Source organism: Sinohyriopsis cumingii, chromosome 12 (assembly GCF_028554795.1).
Source record: "Sinohyriopsis cumingii isolate HCF-2022 chromosome 12, ASM2855479v2, whole genome shotgun sequence".
Taxonomy (NCBI): domain Eukaryota; kingdom Metazoa; phylum Mollusca; class Bivalvia; order Unionida; family Unionidae; genus Sinohyriopsis; species Sinohyriopsis cumingii.
In genome coordinates, this window is record NC_142972.1 from 7,822,622 (window position 1) to 7,848,343 (window position 25,722).

At 35.0% G+C, this 25,722-nt stretch overlaps 1 protein-coding gene and 1 long non-coding RNA gene across 9 annotated transcripts in view; one reads left to right on the plus strand and one right to left on the minus strand.

Annotated features, from left to right (window-relative positions):
• LOC149785970 (CUGBP Elav-like family member 2) overlaps positions 1-25,722 on the plus strand; it is a 259,746-nt gene that overhangs the window by 64,821 nt on the left and 169,203 nt on the right. The window lies entirely within an intron of this gene.
• On the minus strand, positions 2,460-12,748 carry LOC149785971 (uncharacterized). The gene is made up of 2 exons (XR_016425178.1): positions 12,506-12,748; positions 2,460-3,467 (listed from the first exon to the last, which is right to left on the minus strand). It is a non-coding gene; the product is annotated as an uncharacterized LOC149785971 (long non-coding RNA).

A 25,722-nucleotide genomic window follows, 5' to 3' on the forward strand; every position in this document is an offset into this window, starting at 1 on the left:
GTAAAGTTAGAATTTGTATTCTGTACATTGAAATGGCTTTAAATGCCAATTTATGGGAATATAGTCAAATTTGTTTTGTGTGACTCGTTTTGTGGTTTTGTACATGATTATCGTTTCTGACTTGGATGTTTTGGAGAGTCTTCAGAGAGAAACATCTTCAGATTTGGAAAATGCATGTTTTATAATCCAAAATGTTCTTTAATTCCATTCAGTAATGGTCATATGTTTACCTTGAAAAAATTAATTTCATCCTGGAAAAAAACTGGAAAAGACCTGGAAATTTATATTTAGAAAAGTGGGGGAACCATGTATAATGCTGACAAATTGTGTTTCAGTGTGTGTAACTTGATCCACATTTGATGCAGGTTCTGTGAACATGGAAATCTTTGTTGTCACAGTTGATTATGAGATGAGGTTGCTGCATGGAACATGTCATTCTTCCACCATAATAGATTTTAAAATTAGCTTCACAGAAAGAACAGAGTATGTATTCATATCCCTTTGAACTTGATTGCAGCTATTTAGATTCCTTTTTCCATCCATCCATTGAATTTCATGTGATATTTGGTTGGTTTGAATTTTGTCATTTTTGCAATGGGAGTTAATACACACTTAGAATAAGAAAACTACAAATAACAACCATGCACCTTGCTTATTATTATTATTATTATTATTATTATCATCTCTATCTCAACTGCTCCGGTGTCCTAATGGTTAGAGCGTCCGCCTCAGATGCAGGAGGTTGCGGGTTCGATCCCCGGCTGAGTCATACCAAAGACTTACAAAAATGGTACTAACAGCTGCCTCGCTTGGCGCTCAGCATTAAGAGCTTAGTGTTAGGACTGGTCAGCCTGGTGTCAGGAGAATATGACTGGGTGGGACATCAAGCCACATATCTGCGGCATGATGCTCCAGTGATAGACATCACTACACACTGCAGACATTGTAGCAATATGACTGAAAAATTGTTAAAGCTGCATTAAAAATCCAAGTTACACACACACACACACACATTATCTCTATCTCAAGTTTCGTAATTTAACAAATAAAGGTTTTACAGTTTGTGGTTTTTTGAGTGAAACCGTCATGAGGTGATTACATGGTATTTGGGATAATCTTCGGATTAACAGGTATTAAAAGTCATCTAAAATGGTAACAAGAATGTCTGATTTCTTCCCTTTAGATGATAATTAAGAAGAATCAAAAGTTATTGTTTATTTTATTATATTTTGATACTGGACATCAATACTATTTTACATACATTTAAACAAACCATAATTTTTCTCTTTTCAAGAACAAACATTTAAGTTATTTTGTAAACAGAAACTAAATTATTTATTGGATGCACTGTAGATAAAGTATAGATCTAGCAGAGGTCTTGCTAGGATTTTAAAACTAGGAGTCCAGGACTCCCGTTTTGTTAAAAAATAGGAGTCCACCATCAAAAGTTGCAGTCCCTTTCCTACAGAATCAACACGGATATGAGTGCATCTGTTTTTAGATGGAGAGGTTTTTGTAATGTAATCACTCACTATAATATAGCTTCATTACAACAGTCCATTGACAGGATTGCAAACTTATGGTTTATCTATTTGTATACGTACTTGTAGTAATTTTAGGCAAATAAATAGTATCTGACTATCTTTTTTTCCCGTATTTTCACAAATACGTGTCAAGTCAGAAAACAGCTTAGACCTTAAAGTACATCTCGCGAATTCCACAACATAACATTGTCCCATACGTTTCTGACCTACTTAATTTGCATTTTAAAGTTAAATCTTTAATAAAATAATACCTAGGATTTGGTTTCAATGATTTGCATATTTTTTCTGAATATATTTGCCCGATGATTTAAGAAAACAGATAATGTAATAAACTGGTACATCCCAGACTTAGTGAAGTCCGCCATTATTTCCCGTTAGGCCTACTGGTTCACTTAGTTTCAAACTAATTTTATGACAAAATAGTGTATAAGAGGCAGTTAATATATATCCAGATAACCGATTCTGATCTTAAAACACAAGTTTGTATGTTTTATCATCAAAGGATAGCATGCAGGATATTGATAGTTGCTACCTTACTTGGAAAAGGGTTAATGGTCAATCAGCTGTCAAAACATAATACTTGTGAATGGGCAAGAGTTTGTCAACATAATTGATATAAAAACTAGGCCTAGCTACTGATGCCTTGATGAATACATTTTGCTACAACACTAGAACTAACCGAACTAAAGCGAGGGGCATTTAAAAAAAAAAAATAGTATGGTTAGTCAATGTACCTCTTAAATAATCACAGGGTGAAGTCGTTTTCGCTTTCCTAACAGAAGAAGGTGAAGTTTACATGTATAGGTGACTTGTCACCCACTTACGAATGGCATTTTGTCTTAGTCTCAACATGTCTTGATTCTTAGGTCACGTGCACTGCTTATTCCACTACATTCGGAAATGAACACAATAACAAAAGCTAAAGTTGTTTATTTGATGTACTTTTATGAATGACCACACATACATCTCTGGGTCTTTCTGCCTCTGAATTCAATCACTGTAAATATCAGTACATTTTCCCACCCAGCCGCCAGTCAAAGCCTTTTAAATTGCCGCCCACCTATTGCATCGTGTTCTTTTTTATGTACTCTTATAAAATGGCAACATGTATGTATCAAGGGATCTTTCAGTCACTGAATTCTGTCATTGTAAATATCAGCACAGCTAATTGATCAACACATTTTCCCACAAAGCAGGTGGCTGAAGCAGGACTGGAAAGTCTTTGAATTTTGCCGCACACCTATTACATGCGTATGGAGGACTCCTGCCTCAGTGATTTTCTATGTCCCAGATCAAAAATTGGTGTCCAAATATGCGTAATTAAGCATTTCTGAGATCTATGTCTAGTCAATGTAAAATGTACATATAAAGTATAGATCTAGTCAATGTAAAAAAAGTTACTGCCAACCGTGTTCCCTTCAGTACTTCTGTTCATTAGTGGTTTTAACAGTCCTTTATGTAATGCCAGAAAAAAGTGCAAATGAAGAAATGTGTACTAAATTGGAGTTTAAAAGTCTGACTTAGACAATATTAATATTAGAAACGGAGTATGTAGTCATGCACTTAATTCAAGGTCACAACGATGAGTGCACTTTTGCTCTCCATGTTAATTTACTGTAATAATAGCTTCGTCTCTAATTAATGTATAACTAGCACTCTGATTCAAGTTTGCTGCAAACATCGATTCAAAATTGTGTTGTCAACTAGATTATTAATAATCGAGCATAGGCAGTTTTGAGACGCCCTTCTGTATCTTTTGTCAACGTGAGTCATTTTATATAGGATGGAAGCGTGTAGCTTCACTGTATCCTTGTACTTTCTGCTAAATATTCTCCGTCTCTTCCTGTAATCCCATCTGTACAGTTTTTCCGCAAAACACATTTCTTCTACTGGGTTGTTGGTCTTCGTCACGCCATAGTTTATCTGACTACATGTCAAGTGATTAAAATGTTATAATTGAGCTGATTTTCTCAGGCAGACCATACAAATCCATACAGATCATTACAAATCCATGCAAATCAGTGCTTTAACCTATTAACAATTGTAACAAAGGAATATTATAACAAAGCCTTTGAAATACATTGAAATTGGGAATTTGGCATGGGAAATTAAGGAACTACTGCATAATATGACAAAATACAAAATTCCAGAAAACTTGTGTTTCCATTTATTCAATTTGACCCACAGTTTTGATAACAAAGTTTGCTTTTTACTCAGTCTGGCCCTTGTTTTGACACCTAAGAAATTTTTGACTCAGTCTTGCACCCCTGTGGGATACACTTTACAAGGGCAGCTTTAGTGCTTGTAAAAAAACACAATATTTTGACCCATAAAGTACTTCCAAACATTTGAGTATACATAGATAATCAACCTTTATGATTTTAAGAATCATCAGCATCATTTTTGAGTTTATAAATAGGACACAGGAATAAGGTTGCTTAGGTACACAGTGAACCATTCAGTTCATGTGTACAGAGTGATGCATAACAGAGTTAAGTCCTTTTTCAGAAAAAGGCATAGGAAAGAAAAGGTGAAAGATCTCTGCACAGTTGTGCTATATTTCTGATAATTATAGCTTTGTACGAATGCACAGCACAGGCTTTATTGAAACAGCAGATTCAAAATCTATACAACAAACAATGATTCTTTTCCACTTTCAGTCCATACAACATAAAGGATCCTATTTCACTCTTCATCTATACAGCTTAAATGATCCTATTCTACTCTCAATATTTACAGCTTAAATGATCTATTCCAATCTCAATCTCTACAGCTTAAATGATCCTATTCCACTCTCAATATATACAGCTTAAATGATCTATTCCACTTTCAGTCTCTACAGCTTAAATGATTATATTCCAATCTCAATCTCTACAGCTTAAATTATCTATTCCAGTCTCAATCAATACAGCTTAAATGATCCTATTCCACTCTCAATCTCTACAGCTTAAATGATCTGTTCCAATCTCAATCTGTACAGCTTTAATGATCTATTCCAATCTCAATGTATACAGCTCCTATTCCAATATCAATCTATACAGCTCCTATTCCACTCTCAGTCTATTCAACTAAAATGATCCAATTCCAAAGTTGTGGCAAATGACCCACATACATTTTTTGTATATGAAGCTTACATGCATTACTGACTTTTAAGAAAATAAAGAAAAGGAGAGTGTCCCATGTTCAACATTATGGTAATCCATAGCTGTGTAATGAATTGAAAATGTTAAAACAACAAGACCAGTGCAGTTGGCGTTAACTTAGTAATTTAACATGTTCAAGGGTGAAAAATGGTAATGGTTTGCTGGATTCCCTTCAACTGCTCTTGATATGTCCAACAACAGTTCAGAAATTTTTCTGAGCTCTTGTTGATTCATAGTTAAGTTTTTGTTGACTTGGATATATTTTTCTATACCCACAATCTTCATCAGCATGTCATACAGCACGTTTTTTTTTAAAGATTATAATGACTATAAAATTGAAGTGATTTAGCAGGTGTTCCCCTGTAAACAAATTAATTAAGCATTGTATAATTTACACTCTGCCTTGTTTCTTTATAAAATGCTGCTAAACTCGCTGGTTAAATATTGTATATTTAAATGCCAGTTTCATTTCAAATATTTGCAAAAGAAGTATTTTAATTTGAATGTTCAGATATTTATTTAAGCTCACACATGCACCCATACATCATCTCTCTCTATGTTTGGATGTGTGTGTGTGTCTATATATATATATATATATATATATATATATATATATATATATATATATATATATATATATATATATATATATATATATAGACACACACACACACACACGCAGTGTGACCCCCACTATAACATGATTGTTGGGACCATGCTATGTACTGAACTGTGTTATAACAACCAGTTCATTTAGCTGGAGAGTGATACGTTACTCCTTTTGGAAAACACCAAACAAATTAGGGGATACACAAGGGTGCAGTACTATGGACTTGTTAACATGGTTGTCAGCTTGTTAAGATTAAACAAGAAGCACTTAAAATAGTTATTACATATTTATTATATTTTTTTTATGCATACAAAATCTGCAACGTAAGCATAATAGTGAAATACATGTACTCGCCAGTCAAATCTATTTTTATCCATATAAAAAATGTGCATAAAAAGGCATCATTTCTATAATAAAAATCATTTGCTTGGTCCATTTGAATCCTGACATTTAATTTCTTGCTAATACTTTCACTCAAACTTATTAAACAAGTGTTTTTCTGCAACATTCATGTTTACTAGATGCATACAGAGGGTCTGATTTCTGGCCAGCGCTAAAAGGCATAATTCAGACATAGAGTTTCTAAATGAAACCTGTATTTAGACTGAAAAAGCATTTGTACTTGCTGAAAATTCACAATTAAGCTCAAAGGTATTGACCTTAAAATTTTCATGTGATTGGCAGGTGTGTGTACACTGTACATGTAAACTCTTTGAACCCATTTTGGGAGTAAACTGTTAGAGTAAGTTCTGCAAGTTAGTGGCTTTCTCTTTTTCTTTTTCTTTCTTTTTTTAAACATGTATCCTTGCCCCATAATTTGAACAACCTTAGATTAACTTTGATGATTAGTAGTTGAAATTATTGATTTATGGATGTGGTGAGAATCTTTTCTTTCATTTGAGCAAAAAATTTACAGAATGCATTGAAGAAAAATGGAAAAGACTTGCCAGCATAGTACAGTAATAATAAGAGTAATCAGCTGACTTTCTTTCAAAACTAAGCTAAGTTTATTTTGGCACAGAAGTTTACACTTCTTCAAGAAATTGGTGATTGTAAAATCTCATGAACCATGCTGTGATCATAGTATATCTGAATTCATGCACAATCTCTTCCACAAAATGATAAGTAACTTTTAACACATTAGTTTTCATGCTTTGAAACAAAAATATTTTTTCATGAACAAATATTCAAATTCTCAGAAGCCAAGCCATGATCACGTTATTCAAATTCTCAGGAGCCAAGCCATGATCATGTTATTCAAATTCATATGCGATCTCTTCCCAAAATGATAATAAACTATTCATACATTTATTTCTTGTACTTAGAAAAAATATAAAATAATTTGGGAGCCAAACCACAATCGTGTTATATCTGAATTGTTTTAATGGAGTGTGCTACATTGGGGTCACAAACACACACATATGCACGCACACACACACGCACACACAAACACACACACAGTAGAAAAACCACCACTTTAGACAAAAAATAATGGTCTCTAGTGACAAAACTATATAATCAAAAAATAAATATTTGCATTGAGAACATGGTCTGTTCAGACAGGTGATATCATAGCTATATACTTATGTACCAATAAAATCTTCATTCCACCCAGATTTGACTTGCATGGACTATAACAACCTATATTGTTTATATCAGGCTATACCTATCAGCAGAGGAGATACATAATTACCAGCTGTTATCATCAGCATCTTTAATAGATTCCTTGTATTTACTGTCACTATTGCTGTTGATGATGGATGTCTCTGATTAACCTTGGTTATCAGTTCTCATTTTCTTGGATTAACATGTTTAGCATCTGCCAGTGTGTACTTCCTTAGTTCTACTTTATGGAAGCTGATCAGATGCCATTCTTACACAGAACTTTTGCATAGTCCTGTGCAGAGCCAATTCTATTTTGGCAGATTCATCCTATGTCACATTTACACATCATTGTGTTGGACATTTTGAAATTTGCATCATTTGTTGCCTAAAATGCTTTTGTTTATGGACCTTGAAACCCATTTTTCACTAGAAGGTACTGGCACTCTCTAACTCTGAAAATGATAGGAATTTTTATCTGTCAAGTTTATGGAATATGTGGGCATGATTTATAATTTTGTTCTGCTACAACACTGGTCTTGGAATAATGGTCAAACACGTATGTAGTGGGGGAAAAAAAACCACCTTTAATATTTTGATGCAAAAATTGTCAGCAAACATCCCAATAAACTCTTGTGCTTTTAGCTCACAATTTAGAGTGTTGATGGTATAGGTGCAATCGTTAGGTATTGATTCACTTCATCTGTACATCTTACTTGTAGATGTTTTTGTTTGCCTGATGTTTAACTGTGCATGGGCACACTGTTGTAGTGCCCATTTGCTGTAACTGTGCTATGGGGAATTAGTCACAAGCAAGAGGGTATCATCTTTTCTACATTTAATGTTTATTGGTATCGTCCCTCTCAGACTTGCATCATAGAAGGGACTCCTAGTGTAGAAAGTTCCCCCATTGTGTAAATTTTGTTTGTATTAGAATTTCGATTTATTAATTTTGATCTAGGGTTTATACACTGCCCTATGCTAGTGTCAAGAATCTCCTTGACTCTGGCTGGTCTTGGAGTTTTAATACAAAGAGTGAACCTTGCCAGGGATCAGTTTTGTCTGGTGTTTGCTATATGTGTGTGCTATTTGTTTTGTAAATTATCCTTTTGTTTTTTTTGTTGGACTGGCTATTAGAGATCAAATTCTTTAAGTTGTTAATTAATGGTTCCATTATGGCTCGGGTAGTTCAGCAGTGACACTTGTGAGCTCTTTGTGTCATGTTGGTACTGTGCTAGCCAGTCTTTTGGAACCTGTATTATAATTTTAATGGAACTCTGATAGCTCGAAGTTCATCATGCTACTCACTGCACTATGTTTGACCTGGCTTTTTAAACAATCATTGCAGACTTCAGAGAGAACATTCCCTGAAGACCTATTGCAGAACTAAACTTCTGGTCTAATTGTGTTAGGTGCAGACTCTTTATCTAACTCTGATCTAAATATCAAAATGCACAGAATCTAAATTATGTAATTCAAAATAAGGCCATATTAATACTCTCCATACACACCCTTTTCCCACTGATACTGTATGTTAGAATTTCCAAATATATTATCTTGAGTAGGAAATTACTAGTAAAATTTATCCATTTGAGCAAACTAATTCAAAATTAAACTATAACTACTCAACTCTATTTTAAGCACTTTATACCTACTAAAATTGATTCAAATTTCCCTTCAACTGGTCGCTAATTTTAATATTTAAGTATTAAGGCAAACTTGCTATAATTGATTTTAATTAGCTTTACATACACATAATCCAACCATCATACTGACTCCTTTGTTTCAATTTCTCAGCACTTTAATTTGACACCATTTGAATAGCTGCTGATAACATTGCATTCATTCCAAATCTCAGCCGCTAAATTTAACAGTGACTGTATCACAGACATACTATTATTAAATTTATGGAGAGAATTTAGAAAATTTATACGCAAATATGTCTTCTCTTCTAAAACTCAAATAAATACCATAGCACCTGAAATAACTAAATTTAGCCCTATAATAACAGTGGGTAATAACAGTGGGTTATATTATTCTGATGCAGTTGGAGTAGTTGCCCAGGGACATGCCATGTCTTTTGACCCAGACTGGTTCTCTGGTTCTTTGGAAGTTGGCATGTAGATATCGACTTTGAATTAAAATTTTAGTTTCAAAGCCATTAAATGAAGCATTGCCTGGAAGCTTTCAGATGGGTGCTTTGCTATACATAGTTTGGACTTGTACATGGTAGAGATTGTGTTTCCTGCTTAATGACTACAGACTCAATAATGAAAAGGAATTCTGAACTTGAGCATGCATCTATTCCTGGATGAGGCTGATGGAATCAGAAACTGGTATTCTAATTGATGGAATTTATATTATGGTAGGTGTGCAAGGTCTGGATGTCGTCGGGTACTTGCTGGGGCTGATGGGACAACATAGCTACTTGGAAAATTGTAGACGTAGACTTTATGATTCACTAGCCAGTCTGTGTCTGTGCTGTTTGTCATATACTCAGGTGATTACAGAAAAAATTTGTTCAACATTACAGGCATGTGGTACAGTCACTAGTTCTGGCAGGTTTTGCATTTTCGAGGAACCTCTAGGGTGTGCTAAAGATGGTTATAGACCCTTTAGGTGAGATACCCTGTGGATTTGTAAGGGAAGTCACCTGGTATATTATCTGGTTGGTTGGTGGGTAAATCTCGTCTCTCGGCCATTCCGTTACTCCCTGGCAATCCTGCATAGATCGCTCCAAGACATGTTGATTCAGTTACTTAACAAAAAAGGTTCTTATTGCCAATATTACCAATCCACAGCTACTTTTTGCTTTGCTTGTCTGCAGATATTGCATGCACAGTACATACTACCTGTTTTTCATACACAGATATCCTTGTCATCCATGTATCTTTTATATAAATACCTATTTAAAAAAAACATACTTACATTTTACCTATACCCCCATTCTTTCATTTTGTGTGAGAGAACAGTAGAATGAATTGGATATGATATGTATATACATATGCATGTGCAGGGTTTAATGGCACTTCATTACGATCGTAGCTATATTATGCACAGTGAATTTACCTATTCCCAAGATCTGCAAAAAGGATACATGACAAAGATGATGTATGCAGTAAAGAAAAGTATTGTTGGATGTTTAAAATTCTTATTTCAGTGCATTAGGATTTTAACATTGGCTAACTTCTGTATTCAAGTACTTAATAATGTGGTATTCAATTAGTAATATTTGCAAATTATCCCAGTATTTTTGGCATGATTTTCCTCTTCAGTCATCTGATTTTTAGTTCTGGCTATGGCAGTTTATTGATTTAATATTTAGACCTGGCTATGGCGAATCAGTCTTTAGTGTTGTGAATTCATGACAGAATGGGTGTTGGCAGGAAATCTACAATTAGATCAGCTTGGGTTGGTTACAGTGGTAGGGTGTTGGCAAGAAATCTAGTCAGATCAGCCTGACTAGCTACCATGGTAGGGTGTTGGCAAGAAATCCACAATCAGATCAACGTAACTACCATGGTAGGGTGTTGGCAAGAAATCTAGTTAGATCATCCTGACTAGCTACCATGGTAAGGTGTTGGCAAGAAATCTACAATCAGATCAGCCTGACTAACTACCATGGTAGGATGTTGGCAAGAAATCTACAATCAGATCAGCCTGACTAACTACCATGGCAGGGTGTTTGCAAAAAACTTGAAACCAAACAAAACTTGACAAACAGGCTTTACATAGGTTTGGTTTGTTGGTTTTCATGACACTTTTAACACACACTTGGCTATATTGTGGCAACTAAATGGGAATGAAGTGCTTTTCATAAGGACACAGCAAGGCAGCTAATCCACCAGGGTTACGAGTCTGAAGCTCAGCAACATATTTAACTATGGTTAAATTTTTAGAGGAGTGAAACTTTTTGTACACACATTCATCCCAAGGTCTAATTGGTGCTGAATAAAATGGTGCTGCTCACACATCTTGAAAATCTTTTTATCGCTTATTCTCTAGAATGGATGGTCATATCTGCATGGGGTTTTTGCTTCATGATTTCTTAAGATATCTGTTTGGTCCTAAATGAAAATGGTGACTAAATGACTTAAAATGATGTTGAGGTTGGCCTAAATAAAAGTGATGTCGAGGTCGGCCCAAATAAAAGTGATGTCGAGGTTGGCCTTTGATAAAAGTGATGTCAAGGTTGGCCCAAATAAAAGTGATGTCAAGGTTGGCCTAAATAAAAATGATGTCGAGGTTGACCTGAATAAAAATGATGTCAAGGTTGGCCTAAATAAAAAGGCTGCTATCTTAAAAATACTTTGGTTATGACATCTCTGCTTGAACAGTCATATTGAGGTTTTAAAAAGGGGCCTTTTTCTGATGTCCAGTTAGTCTTAAATGCATATGGTTCCATCCTGACATATAGTATTTTCACCACAGCTGCTATCTCAAAAATCTTGTTATTACTACTCCAGAATGGAAAGTCACATCTTGAAAACATTGTTGTCTCTGCTGATCCCCAAGTGGATGGCTGTATCAAATGAAAGTCTATGTTACTCAGAGTGTGCATATTACCCAGTAAACATGCTAGAATAAATTGGTCAAATTTCGATTGACAACGTTTGCATGTGTGTGTTGTTTCTTTTTTAGGTTAGGGGTGGTGGGCTGATGTGACCCTGAATGTGTGTTTTTCAACAATCAACGCTTTATGATACTATGTTGGTCCTAATTGAAAATGGTTCCAGTCAAATATCAAATATGGCTGCTATGATGACTGTCTTAAAAATCCGTTTGCTATTTCCTATGAATGGTTGATCATAAATATGTAGGGCTTTTGTCAAAAGACTTTATCAATGTACACTTTGTCTTAAATGAAAATGATGCTAAACTGACATTCCTAGAAATTCTTTTTGCCCATTTGAGCATTAGTCCTTTCAAGAGACTTGTGATAATTAGTGAAGTATTTGTTTAAAATAGTTGGTTGGATATACCTACTTGACGTGTTGGACCATTCATTAGTTCTGTTCTTAGCTGTTGCAAGAATGCATTCAGTGTAAAACCTCAGTTATCAATGCCTTTCAAATAGTCCAGAAGAAGACATCAATCCTAGGTGAAATTGACCACATCGGGGAAACATGGTTTACCAGACAACTTTGTACTAGGTTCCTAATGATCTTTTCTGGGATTTTACTGCAGGTTGTCTTGAACAGGTCTATTTGGAAAAGCTTTTATTTCAGGTGAGTGCCACCCTAGAGTTTATAGCATTAAGACTTCAAGATAGTAGTCTTAAGAAAAATGGGTTAATGTGGCTTATTTCACGATTGAATGTAGTTTTGAGTTCAATTTGAAGTATTTAGTTCATTCTGCTTTCTAATATTGAATTTGCATTGATGATATACGCAGCCTTAAAAATCGGTTATATTATTGGTTCTTCTAATCTATTTATTCTTTTAAGAATGACCAGTCATAGTAAGTTAAGATTCCTTATCTACCACATGGGGTAACAATGATTCTGGTCTGTAACCAGAATCCTAGTTGTACATATCATCTGATGACATCATTTGTAAACTTGATTATTGTAAACATCACATCAAATTATTGAAGTTAAAGGATACATGAACTCGGGAGCTTGACGTCCTTGATGTTTGGTAAAATTCGGAAAGTCACTGAGCACACTGAGATGGACATTTTTAGTGGTATTGCAAATAATTGTGATGCTGAAGGTGTTGGTATGCCTGTAGTGGCAGGTAGTCTCTGGTGTACCAATGTTCTGAATTGTAATAGATGTGCCAACAGTAATATTATCCAAGTTTTCCTTGTTTGAATTCACTAATTCCCAGTTTTGTCTTCCTCCACGAATATTCTACAGCACTTTCTGTTTCCACAGAATAATAAATAATTTCACCCCATCAAAATACTGCTCAGCAATAAAACTTGATTCTGAACAGATGTTGTTACACAAATAAGTAATTTTCCACCTGACCTAGATCACAATTCGTATTTCTAAAAAAAACCTAGTACCTAATTGAAAATTTCATTCCAGAAGATTCCAAATGTTTACAAAATAAAATCTCTTACTAAAATTATAACATAGGTTGTGGTAAACACACTGTCCTTGATTCAGATCAAAATAAATATATGTTAGAAAATATTGGCTGTGTATTAGTTGTTTACAGAATTAAAAAAAAGGATTTTGGTCAGGTAGACATTGAGCATGATTTCGGACAAGGTCAGCCACAAGATACAATTTTACATAAACCACAGATTATAATTAAGAAAAGACTAACAGTGCAAATTAAATATACATGACAAGTAAAATAGGTCAAATGAAAATGATAATGATATGAAATTCAGAGATTGTTTACACGTATTGTGTTCTTAGAATACTTCACAAGAAACACATTTTGTGGGCTATTTCTGAATACATCCTAAACATCGACTTCCAAATGCCTACTTTTGTTAGAAACATCGTTTTTCATTGGCTATTTCACTTGCGCATGAGCACAAGGGTAAAAGTTGGAGTTTTTTTCATTTTTTTGGCTTAATAGACCCATCATTTTTGTATCGAGACCACTCATTCCAAATGCCCATCTTATCCTTCTTTCTTGCAAAGGTTCACCTGTCTGTGTGCATTTCAGACCAGTCTGCCTAAGATCTGAGGCCAAACAGTCTAAAATCCAGACACAAAATCGGATTCCAAACACAGACGAATTTCTGGTTGAAAAAAGCAGGTCCAAAAAATTAGGATTTTCTCTGTATTTTGTAGAGCAACTAGAACGTACCAGATTATTTGGTATCATTGTAGGGCTACATCTGCCTTTCTATAATACCAACCACTTTAGTGTATCCATGCATGACCATGACGCTACAGAGCTCGGCAGTAGGCTACTACCTCCTGCCCCGTTAAGTCGTCGCTAGGGGTTAATGTGTTAACACAGATGGGGGCATTCGCACTTTAGTGTATCTTACATGACCTTGATGCTAGAAAGCTCGGAAGTAGGCTACTACCTCCTGATGCGTAAATGCAGGGTTAATGAGTTAAAGGACATTGTGTTTAAATTGGTTAAGTAGTTGACCCTGGAGGTTCTTGTCATTTTCACCTGAACATTTTGGTGGTTAAATCTGAGTGCATCAAAACACGTGTTTCTGAAATAGTTTCATTTAGCCACATGCTTACAGACTAGCTCAAGTATATTCTTGGAACCCTACACATTGCGGTGATAGTAGAGAGAGAGTGAAGAGGAAAAAACCTCTCCACCAAGTTCAATTCTGGCTGCTTTTATACTGTATTAAATTTATTTTTTCTGACTGGGATAATTTTTTGTATTGCAAGTTAAATTTGTTTCAAATAACATAACCCTTTGGAAACTTCAGTGGACGCTCCCTTATAAAAGAATTGGCTTGAGCTCATGTTTTGTTTTTGTTGTGGGGTTTAATGCCATTTTTCAGCACACGATATGCTATGCATGGTGGCCGGTATTAATGGTGGAGGAAGAACCCGGGGAAAACCCCGGAAAGAACCACTGACCCACTGGATGTTTTGTAGATATAAAGACATTGATCATTGTAAAGAATGTTATAAAATTTTACCATCAGAATAGGATGGTGTATTGTGTAATTTCTAACTTGGTGTATTGTGTAATTTCTAACTTGGTGTATTGTGTAATTTCTAACTTGGTGTATTGTGTAATTTCTAACTTGGTGTGTTGTGTAATTTCTAACTTGGTGCATTGTGTAATTTCTAACTTGGTGTATTGTGTCAGTTATAACTTGGTGTATTGTGTAATTTCTAACTTGGTGTATTGTGTCAGTTATAACTTGGTGTGTTGTGTAATTTCTAACTTGGTGTATTGTGTCAGTTATAACTTGGTGTATTGTGTAATTTCTAACTTGGTATGTTGTGTAATTTCTAACTTGGTGTATTGTGTCAGTTATAACTTGGTGTGTTGTGTCAGTTATAACTTGGTGTATTGTGTAATTTCTAACTTGGTGTGTTGTGTAATTTCTAACTTGGTGTGTTGTGTAATTTCTAACTTGGTGTATTGTGTCAGTTATAACTTGGTGTATTATGTAATTTTTCAGCTGAAATTATGGTCTTGTCATTAACAGTGAAGTTTGATAATTGTTGATAATTAATCTGACCTTGATGTATTGTTGAAATGAATAATAATGTGGAAAATGTTCAACATACTCTAGACATTCTGTGTTGTTGTATCCACATGTGTCCTATTATTTGTTCATTCTTGTAAGGAAAATATAAAAATAATTTTTTTTTTATGATGATAGAAAAACTAAACAGTGACATGGAAATGATGCATCCATAACCTAATCATAATATAGGTCTAAGATGTTTAATTATTTCAGTGCAGTTTCCCGTTTGTGACTTTTTGAGTGTTTGGCTACTGAGACAAAATAAAAACATGCAAACCAATTTCTTTCAGTAGTAAAAAGCTGATTTCTGTATCTGGTATACTGATTTGCAGCTAAAATTGATTTAAGTGGAAGGCATGGGATTGGTGCCTCATCCTCCCCCACTGACAGATTACATCATGCTATTAAATTTACATTTCTCTAACATGATGTAATGACTTTACACAAATAAAAGACCTATTAGTAGCAGTAATACCAAGTTTGGTCTTTACATTTATCTCAAACTGATTTACTGCTTTTTACTGCACATTACGGAATTCTTCACTTAAAACCAAACAGAAACTTAAGAAACTCCTGATGGATCTATTTCGAGTACATTTAAGTGCAATGAATCTTATTTTACAGAAAATCGCAATACTATATTTATCAAATTTAAGGTCCATAAGAAGTAAAAATTACATTATACCAAGGCCAAAGAAGGAATTGTTTAAAAAAATGTTTTCAATATATTGGTCCACTGGTATGGAACAACATTCCCAGTGACATAAGGCAGGCTTCTAGCATTTCTTCTTTTCATAATTAATGTCTCAAATGGATGAAATCTTTAGAAAATTGAACAATTCTAGTACAATAAATACTGCCTGCTCTTCTGTAATTTTACATCATTTTCACAGTTGAATTTTCAATGCAGGATGATATTTTTTGTTTTATATATGTTTGTCTTCACAGATAACTGTGCATGTGTTCCAGGCTCGATAATTTGAATTTTAAAATTACCTAATTATTTAGTGTCAAGCCAGATTCATCACATCATGTTGTATATCCTGTATGTTACACGGGGGGAGTGAATGTCCCTCCGTATTTGGTTTTCATTATTTAGGGGTTGACCGCCCTCAGTGTTATTGCCCGGTTCGAGTAAATATAAATATAAGTGGTGAAACTTATAGGTGGAATAGATAGAGATCTGAGCAGGTATATAGAACAAACCAACACGAGCCCCCGTACATGTAAACAAACAATTTAATCAATTACATACAAACACTGAAAATTCATTACATCAGGAATGCACTCTGCTTTTAGAAATTTAACTTTCTCCGAAATACAAAGAAAACGCAAATAGATTTAAATAAAATAGCCAGTCTGTTTACTAATAGATTTAGTTCATCATAGGATCAAGTGAACAATCGAAGTCAACGTCTTGTACGATTTCATAACCTGCTCGTCCTCAGTCTGTTTTTGCTTCCTCTGTCGCTGTTCAGACCCTTGGATCTCAGGATGATACTTTCTACCACCCGTCTCAGGATATTCTCAAAATACTTCTTCAGAAATTAATACGTCGCAGGGTTGCGTCACAGGATTATATGTCTCACTGCACTCTTCTCTATGCTTCTCCGTATAGGTCTCAGAATAACATCCCTCATTCATCCCATAATAATACGTCTCAGGAGCTATTTTCTCCCTTTGCTTTCAACGTTCCTCCCTCTAATCGGTAAATTAGTTCATCGGTTCCTTTCGACGATCGTCCCCTTTTTGGACAACAGTTCCTTTTAACGAGAATTTCTTGCAAATTCCCTGAGTCATAACCTCTGGGTTTCCACTTGTAGGAAAAGCTTAGACTGATTAAAATTCGATGCGGGCGATATTAAAACGTATGAAATTTTGTGTTGGAACACGCCCTCTCATTTAACGTAACCAATCAGAATCAAATATCTCTGCCACCTTTTTCCAGAGGCGCCAAAGTCAGGGTCAACTTGACTCTGGTAGTTTACGTAACAGAGTTTCTGCGTTCTCTCAATTGTGACAACTTTACCATGAAAATGAAGTTTTCCTTGTCCTAAATTGTCCGCCTGGCTGCTGTATAAACAAATGTTTAATTAGGAACGAAATTCTCCCTCTAAAGGACATTACTGTACACGGTAGTATGGCGATATGATACGCGCCTGTCTCAATAAATCTAATTAATGGTTGTCTGGTCTCAACTAATGTATTCTTGTTAGATCGACATAAAATTTGCCACTTCACACTGTATATATTGTACATAAAGATAGAAGGCCTCAAGGTAGATTAGTTCTGTAACTGAGTTACCTTCTCTAAATAAAGTCTTTATTATTATTATTATCAGAATGCACAGACACATTCATTTCCTTATTTCTGTTGTGGTTAACGTAATTTACTTGTTAAGTCAGTATACTATGTTTACAATCATATGAAATTCAGTAATATTACTCTCCCAGCAATGAAAAGAATGATAACAAATGATAGATGTAATACATTTTACAAGAAAATCGCTTTCATACTTGACTGATGTGAAACAATGTTGCACAAGTTCCGTTAGTTATACTGTGCATTAGCAGGACCAGATCAGGTCAAACGTTTCTTTTTTCCCCCATAAATTTAAGAAGGACCCTAACTTTCCTTGAAAGGATACCAAAACAAAGTCTGTTTGTCTGTTTACTCATTCGGATTCGGCCAATGTGGGTATGTGAGAAAGCTTGCCAGTAGCTTCTCGAGGGTCGGTGGTTCTTTGCGGGGATTTCCTGGGTTCTTCCTCCACCATTAATACTGGCCGCCATGTATAGCCTATCTTGTGCTGAAAAAATGGCGTTAAACCATACAACAACACCAACTGTTTACTCATTGTATGCATAATACCCAATAAATGTGCAAGAATAAAACTGGTTTAGTGACAAGTGACTGTATGTTTGTGTTTTCATTTCTTTTTAGCAGGGGATGGGGGTGGAGGGCCCTGACAACATCTCTGTAATATCTTGTACTATTTCTTCTGACTTCCAATTACAGAATTAAAGAGGGGTGATTTAAATTTGAAATTTGTGTTATAAAAATGACACCATGCCATTCCTTTTTATTTGAAATAAAATTACCTTGTGATGAATGAAACAACAAAATTATCCTGGTAGGAAAGAACAATCTGGCACCGTAAATAAATTGTCAATCTTTTGGAGTACATGTATAGTTAAAATTGAACAAGCATGGATGTTCAGTTTCATGACTGGGCAGTTACATAGTTTGTAAATTCTTGCTTTTCTTGGGGATTTTTTATATACAAAAGTGGCTGTCAACTGGAATTTAATTGTGTAACCCTTAGAGGACTACCTTTCATGCTTAAACAGCAAGATAAACGTAGTGTTCAAGAGAAGAAAAATACGCTGTTCTGCTCATCAAGTCAGTGCATAAATTTGTTGAGATTTTTAAAAATAAAATAAAAGTAAACATACTGCAAAAGAATTTTTTTACTGGTTGTTTTAAATCACGCATGGCACCTCGGTCTTTCTATGGGTGGTCTTCATTCATTGGTTGACTGGTTGTTCTAAATCATGCATGGCACCTAAGTCTTTCCATGGGTGGTCTTCATTCGTTGTTTGACTGGTTGTTCTAAATCACGCATGGCACCTCAGTCTTTCCATGGGTGGTCATCATTCATTGGTTGACTGGTTGTTCTAAATCATGCACCACACCTCAGTCTTTCCATTGGTGGTCATGATTCATTGGTTGACTGGTTGTTCTAAATCATGCATGGCACCTCAGTCTTTCCATGGGTGGTCTTCATTCATTGGTTGACTAGTTGTTCAAATCTCAATCAGTAAAACTTATGTTGTTAATGACTGGTACCATAATTTGAGCTACATGTATTATGTGAAAGACAGTCATTTGTATGGTAGAAACGGACCTTTCCCAAGTTGAAAATGACATCTTCTGATGCTGATATTTTATAGCAGAGTTTGCAATGGTCACTGCCTTGATTTCTGCTGGACATCTACTAAAGCCAAGTCTTTATTAGGGAGTGACCATTTAAGTTTCTAAAAGAAGGAGGGATAAATTGAAAGCTATTACCTTATTCTGATTTGTGGTATGAAAAAAGACACTATGCCATTTTTCGCTTTACTTGAAACAAAATTATCTTGTGAAGAATGAAATAATAAAAGCTACCACATTTGGAAATAATTATTTAGCCCTATAAAATTAAATGGTCAGTCCATTACAGCACATGTGCATTCAGAATTGAACTAGTTGATAGGGGTGTGTACACATACATGTGTATATTCAGTCTCATAACTGGGCCACTATTGCTTAATGACTAAACACGTGGTTTGCATTTAAGTGTAAATTCAGTGTTTTCTCTTTTGTTGTTTGTGTTTTTAAACAGACACAGCCACTATCTGGAATTGTCCGTACTTCAGAGGATTACTTTTCATCTTTAAACACAAGGAAAAATTTGTACTTTTCAAGAGAAACTCTATAAGGTGACCACTTGTCAAGTCGGTGCACAAGTTTTATAGATGTATGAAATATACAAGACTTTTTAAATCAATTTCTATTGTCCATATATATATGATCAAAACAAAGTTCACTGATTGCTGAAATGGTATTTGATTGCTAATCACTCATGACATCATGGTCTTTCCATGCTTCTTTTCTGATGCGCTGTTCAATCAGTAATACGGATCTGCTGCTCCATGGTGGAGATGCCATTGGTGATCCGGCCAAGGTACAGTGATGATTTGTGAGCATTTTGTATTTTCCCCCATTGTGATGTGTGGAGTTCCAAAAGTGCATTTGAGTTGTATTGTAGGTGGGGTTTTTTCTTATTTCTTAATTAGCCTCATCCCCAGCATGGGCAAAAGGATGAAAATTGGACTTTTCTTTCCTATTGGACCCAATATTTTTGTGGCCTGGCCACTTTTTACTCCAAAATTCAAACTTGTCCTTTGCAAACTTTCATCTGCTGTGTGGTTTGGACAGGTCTGCTTTAGATCTTATGTTACATGAGTAGAAGGTCTAATTTATTGGTAACATTGCATAATTACCCACTTGGTGTGACATTACAGGGCTTGGAAGCAGGCTACATCCTCATGACAAATAAACATGGCACATGGGTTTGAGGAGTTAAATAATACATAAATTTACTTCCATTTTATTATGAACTTTTATTTTGTGAATCAGGACATTTCTAGTGACAATAAGACCACTATTGTACTTGGATTTTGCTTTTTTGGGACATTTTGTACTTGGATTCTACTTTTTGGACATTTTGTACTTGGATTCTACTTTTTGGACATTTTGTACTTGGATTATACTTTTTGGACATTTTGTACTTGGATTCTACTTTTTGGACATTTTGTACTTGGATTCTACTTTTTGGACATTTTGTACTTGGATTATACTTTTTGGACATTTTGCAGAAGTTGGGGTTCGTTTTGTCCCCAAGATAATGGTATGAGTAACTGCCAGTTGATTACATTTACCCATCCATATTTCTCCATATTTGTATGGAATAGAAACTTAGTATGGAACATGGTTGTTGGTCTGAAAATACAATTCATCATTTAGTAGTATACATATTTTTTTCAGTTTGTTTTGTTTCATCCTATCATTTTGGTTGATATTGGTTCTGGTAATGTGTGTTCCACCACTTCTTTTTAGTGAGATCCATTGCACCTGGTGTTTCTCTGATGTGTTTTTTTACCTTCATGCCATTGGAAGGTACCAAATACTTCTGAGGAGATCCTTGTACTGGTTTGTACATTTCAGCTTGGATAAGAAAATGGTGCCAAAGAGATCAAATCAGGAGAAAATGGTAAAAAAGTTTTCTGCCACACATTATGGCCATGCTTTCAGAAGTCATTTAAGGGTGATAATTTGGCACAATTATCAATTCAGAATATTTGTGTGTAGAAGAAATTATTGTGGACACAGTGATTCAGAGAGCTGTGTTAAACTACAAACAGTGGTCAAGAGAAATAAAGACATTGTATCAATACTAAAGACAACAGAAATAAATGCACAGCAGATGGTCTAAAGCGCTCATCGTTACGGATCACTGCCATCTCACCTCTGTCTCAGGTTTTGACAATGTTGGTATGTGAGAAAGCTTGCCAGTAGCTTCTTGTGGGTCGGTGGTCTTTCCAGGGTTTTCACGGGTTCTTCCTCCATTATCCTGGCTGCCATGTATAGCCTCTCTTGTGCTGAAAAATTATGTTAAACCCTATGACAACAACAACAACAACCTTCAATCTTTCTAAAAACGTTTATTCCATATCATATAATATTATGCATCAGTTTCTGTAACTAATATTTTTATGTTCAACTTTACAAACTGGCTATGCATTTTTTATTTTCATTGGTGGGTGCTGCGATGCAGGTATGTGTTATGATTTCTGACTTCGTTAAGAACATTTATTCTTAATTAAACTGAGCTGTATGAATGTCATTGGGCATTTAAAAGGTAAAATAAATATTCCTACCTATTTATAAGAAATTAAGTATATTTTCCTGCAGTTTTCCTAATATTTTGTTAAAAGATGTACATGTAGTTAGAAGTGGTCACAGTTTCATGGTTGACCTTGATGGCTTCAATACATCAAAAAATGCAGTGATTAAAAATACTGAAAGACTTCTGAAAATACTGATTTGTGGGGCTGAAAATATTGACTGATGGGGGTGAAAATACTGACAGTCAAAATCAGGGGTACATGTAACAATGGGTCTGGACTTGATTGAACAATATATTCTTACACATCATATTGTTTTTATAACAGGTATTGAGTATAATCTTTTTATCTGAACTCCCAATAACTAAGCAGATCTTTGTATTTTATTATAAACAATCTTGCAAATTACTTTTTAGTTCCAGAGAAACTGCATGCAACCAACATTGACCCTTGGGTCCATATCTACCCCAAGTGACTTAGCCCATGGGTCCATATCTACCCCATGGGTCATTGTTGTCTACATTCTTATTGCCACTCTGTATCCATATTCTACTAAGCATAGAGATCTGCCTGTAAAATTGGTACGAGCATTTCTTACCCCAGGGACTCTACCATAGGGGCATAGTTTTTGAAAGTGGGTGGGACAAATTGGGAGGACATGGGCATATGTGTTTTCCAAATATTGCAGTAAAGATGATTTTGTTTTATTTGGATACAGTAATACCTCGTGCATTCGCGTTTCTGGATTCGCGAATTCACGGATTCGCGAAATTTTCATTGGTACCCTCTACGTACATGTTTTCTTTATTTTATTGAATTGTACCTTCGTTATATGACTTCTGTGACATATGAAGTTTACCTAGTTTACCTTCCTGACAATGACAAAGAGAACGTCAGTCATTAAGTTTACATTCCCATTCGTTACTTGGTTTTACCTTACTGTGAGTGCAAAAGAAAACGGCAGCCAATGAATTAGTATAGGGGTAATATTAGTACATGTATACATGTACCGTACTGTAAATGCGCTAGTGTGGCAAATACCCATTAGGCGATACTGTACTCTATTTTTACGTCAACCATTTATTTCTCTTTTTAAGGGTAATGTATTAAGCTAACTTTTAAATGAAATTAAAGTGCTTTGGGAGCATGATTTGGGTCATATTTAGGGTTTAAACCCTAGAAATAAGCATTTATTAGCATTTTTAGTGACTCGTACCAAACATTCGCGATTCCTCCTGATCCGCGACTGGTTCTGGAACCTAACCTCACGAATGTTCGAGGTATTACTGTATATGGAATTCATCTTTTAATACAGTTAGCTGGTTGTAGTAAAGATGATTTTGTTTTATTTGGATATATGGAATTCATCTTTTAATACAGTTAGCTGGTTTTAGTAAAGATGATTTTGTTTTATTTGGATATATGGAATTCATCTTTTAATACAGTTAGCTGGTTGTAGTAAAGATGATTTTGTTTTATTTGGATATATGGAATTCATCTTTTAATACAGTTAGCTGGCTCAGCTGCCAGTACCTACATTCATTTTAGTTCTGGTTTACAAAAAATATGGCATAGACATTCCTGAAAGTTCCTCCTAGTGCTTCTGCCAATCACATGTCAAAAAGATGTACTATTAGTTTAAAGGTTCTTATTTACGTAGGTATGATTTAAGTTTTCAGATATAGCAAGTTGAAATAATCTCTACAACAAACTGTTCATTATATAAAGATTATGTAAAATAATGAATATTTGTGTAGGTAAACAGACAATTTCATGTGGATAAAAATTGTATTAGATCCAGTTTCATGCTTATTTGTTATCTATCAGGTAAACGAATTAAATCTTCTACAAATGGTTCTCATTTTACAGTAATTAAAGCAGTAAAAGAACCGTTCACTTGTAAATTAAACATCTGTTTGGTATATAGTGCTTGATCTGTTTGGTACATAGATACTTTTTGACAGTAATTCTTATAACCCACGTTACTATCAGGTGATTTTGCTGGCAAAGTGTTTATCAATTTGCAGAATTTCCACATCCAACCTTCCAGATGTAACAGTTGCTTGAAAATCCATTCCATTTAGAATCTTATTATTATACACTGCTTCAGGAAGTGGGCAGCATACAATTCTCAGTTTCATCCATGCCTCGTTAACTAATTAACCTGTCTAAAACACAATACTCATATGGATTTGGTCCTTTAACCTGTCTAAAACACAATACTCACTGATATGGATTTGGTCCTTTAACCTGTCTAAAACACAATACTCACTGATATGGATTTGGTCCTTTAACCTGTCTAAAACACAATACTCACTGATATGGATTTGGTCCTTTAACCTGTCTAAAACACAATACTCATATGGATTTGGTCCTTTAACCTGTCTAAAACACAATACTCACTGATATGGATTTGGTCCTTTAACCTGTCTAAAACACAATACTCACTGATATGGATTTGGTTCTTTAACCTGTCTAAAACACAATACTCATATGGATTTGGTCCTTTAACCTGTCTAAAACACAATACTCACTGATATGGATTTGGTCCTTTAACCTGTCTAAAACACAATACTCACTGATATGGATTTGGTCCTTTAACCTGTCTAAAACACAATACTCACTGATATGGATTTGGTCCTTTAACCTGTCTAAAACACAATACTCACTGATATGGATTTGGTCCTTTAACCTGTCTAAAACACAATACTCACTGATATGGATTTGGTCCTTTAACCTGTCTAAAACACAATACTCACTGATATGGATTTGGTCCTTTAGCTTGTCTGGCCTTAATGCCACATGAGGACAATGAATGTTTTTTTTTTTTTGCGTGCCACACAATTCAGAATAGTTACTTACACCTTCACCAAAAACTTCTTAACTGCATTTGACCAGATTTGAAAGAAAGCATTATGACTTGAAAGACATTCAGATTTGTTTCTCTGATGCCAGTCCACAATTATATGTTGCCTCCAATACTAAAAATAAAAAAACCTGTAGTAACAACTTAAAAACTGCTCAACAGATCTTAAGATTTTTATGACATGCATCCAGGCATAAAGTTTGTTTTAAATGATGCCTGTCTGCTATCAGATGTGTCCACAATTACTTTAAAATAAAGAATTTATTTAAAATGCCATCTCAAAAGCTGCAAAGTAGAATTTGACCCGATTTTTAAACAGAATCATCCAGGCATATTTAGATTTGAATGTTATATACATGATACTGATCTGCATTCGTGTATGGCCATCATTACTAAAATGCACAAATCTAAAAAGGACTTCACAGGCACTGTTTGACAAAATTTGACCAAATTGGACGGCATCCTAGTAAGGGATTTGAGATTTTTTTTTACAGATGATTCAGATCCGCTATTAAATACATATATGACCACAGTTACTAAAGTTGACTGAGACGAGTCGTATCAAGGACGTATAAAAATGTTAATAGCAGCTGCCTCACTAGGCACCCAGTATTAAGAGGTTAGTGTTAGGACTGGTTGTCTTGGTGTCAGGACCGTGCGATTGGGTGGGACATGATGATGTATGTTTGTGGCACGATACCCAAGTGCTAGACATCACGATAAACTGCCACACTGCAGACATCGTAGTGATAGGACTGAACATTTTTTAAAGCTTCATTAAAAATCCAAATCACACACACATGCACTAAAAGTAGAAACACCTTTACACAGCTTTTCAAAATTGATCAACAGAATTCAGCCAAATTTGACTGAAAGCATCCTTGCATAAAGTTAAATTTATTCAGCTGAAGCTGACCAACTATGCCATTGGCCATTACAGAAAGCATCTTTGCATGAAGTCAACTATGTCATTGGCCATTACTGATAGCATCCTTGCATGAAGTCGACTATGCCATCGACCATTACTGAGAAAAGAAAAACATCTAAATGACTGCTCTAACCCTGTTCAGCAGAATTTGACCAAATTTTATAATATCCTGGAATGCAGGCTTTCAAATTTGTTTAAATGATGCCCTGCTACCATCAAATTATGGCCACTTTTACCCCCACCCCTCAAATAGAACTGTTAATGACATTTTTACAAACTACTCAGCATGAACTGACCAGATTGGACATAATTGCAAAATGGCCAATCCAATTTAAACATCAGATGCCATCAAAAGTAGATGCCATTATTAAAAATAGAAAATCCTTTAAAGGACTTCTTTTAAAAACCTTTTCAATATGTACTTTGATGAAATTTTAC